The following is a 1,854-nucleotide window of genomic DNA, read 5'->3' as shown; positions in this document are numbered from 1 at the left end:
CGCGTGCCTAAGGTTGCCTATCCCTGCTATAGAGTGTTTGTTCAACACAGGTCTCTCCCTGTCTCTCCAGCTCTTTAATACGGTACATGAATTCACATTATACTAAATTATTCCTATGTTTTAGTCCTGAGTGCCCAGATTAATGTCTCTTGTTTTATCATACGTCTGTGAAGCTATCTATGAATTCTATGAAAAAAAGCTTTATCTGACTGCTACACAATTTGATCCAATATGTAGTGAAGGTCCCTGCTTTATCTCTCTCACGCAACCATCTCTCTCTCTCACACAACCTTATTCTACATCAAATGGACCCGTAGGCCTACAAATGCACAACAAATGATGGATCTTGATGTGAAAAAGGCCCAAAAACCAGTGCAGTATTAAAGTGAATGACAAATGTAACAGTAACAGTATGGCCTCATTCCATTCATTCCACACTGGAGTAGAGCTGGTTCTTTATTGATCTGCAGGGAGAAAGTCAAGTGCTTGTTTTACAACCACAGAACAACATTACACACCATTCACACACACAATGAGGGCACTATGGAGTAGAAAGGGGAGATCTCCCCCAGGCCGGGTTGCCTATCCTGGGGCCGTGCAGCTGTCTGGACATAATATGAGGAAACGTCCATGTGTTAAACATTTTCTTTTCACAAGTGTTTGAATGGATCAAACTTCATAGGATAGACCTGACCTGTTTCTGATTGGCTACCTACCTGGCAGGCATAGTTTTACTGAGGTTAGGGTTTAGGTTTAGGCATAGTTGCAAAAACGCAAGGAAGGAAGAACTGTCAATCCCAGCGACTATACTGGCCAATCGCAGCGTCTCTCCCTGGAAAAGCAGTGGGATCCATAAGCAAAAAATTTAGATGGCTCAATTTTGTCATTTTAGGGGCAAGGCCACTTGGCACAAATGCCAGGTTAGGAAAGGCATCAAATAAAACACGTTTTAGTCCATTGAAAGAATTTGTTGAATTTAACGGTTATGGATGATAACCTAATCTGCAGTGAAATAGTGGCATTACAATTTGATATGTGCTCTGCCCAGCCCAGCACCAATCAAAGTCACTGGATTGGTTTAATTAAAGATGGGGACTCGGGGGAGTTAAGATTTCAGAATCTCAACAAAAGACACTGGTGTATACATGACAAGAAAGATACAGCGGTGTTTACTGTCTACATATTGACAAGAAAGAGACAGAGGAGAAAGTGCTACAGTCAGCTGGGGCATTAAAGGAGTAGTTCACCCCCAAAATGACTTTTTTTCTATTGATTACTCACGCCATGAAGACTTGAATTCAATAATGTTTTTTGTTTGTTGCATTTCAGACAAAAAATGTATTGCAATAATTTGACCCCCATTGATTCCGGATGGGGACCCAAATGCATTCGGGTCCCCATCCGGAATCAATGAGGGTAAATTTACTATTATCAATTTTTTGCATCAAATACAAAAACATATTATTGAACTCAAGTCTCCATGGCGTGAGTAATCAATAGAAAAAAAGTCATTTTGGGGGTGAACTAGTCTAGGCCACTGTGGCATCAGGTCGACATTGGTTTGAGGGGCTCAAAGCCAAACTGAGGGGCAACGGCGGCCATGGCCTGTGTGTGTGTGTACTGTGGTTGCAGTGGTTGACATGTTGTTAACAGTGTGTGTGTGTGTGTGTGTGTGTGTGTGTGTGTGTACTGTGGTTGCAGTGGTTGACATGTTAACAGTGTGTGTGTGTGTGTGTGTGTGTGTGTGTGTGTGTGTGTGTGTGTGTGTGTGTGTGTGTGTGTGTGTACTGTGGTTGCAGTGGCTGACATGTTGTTAACAGTGTGTGTGTTTGTACTGTGGTTGCAGTGGTTGAC

This window comes from Nannobrachium achirus (genome assembly GCF_963921795.1).
Source record: "Nannobrachium achirus genome assembly, chromosome: 15".
NCBI lineage: Eukaryota > Metazoa > Chordata > Actinopteri > Myctophiformes > Myctophidae > Nannobrachium > Nannobrachium achirus.
Note: the sequence above shows the minus strand (reverse complement) of the source record.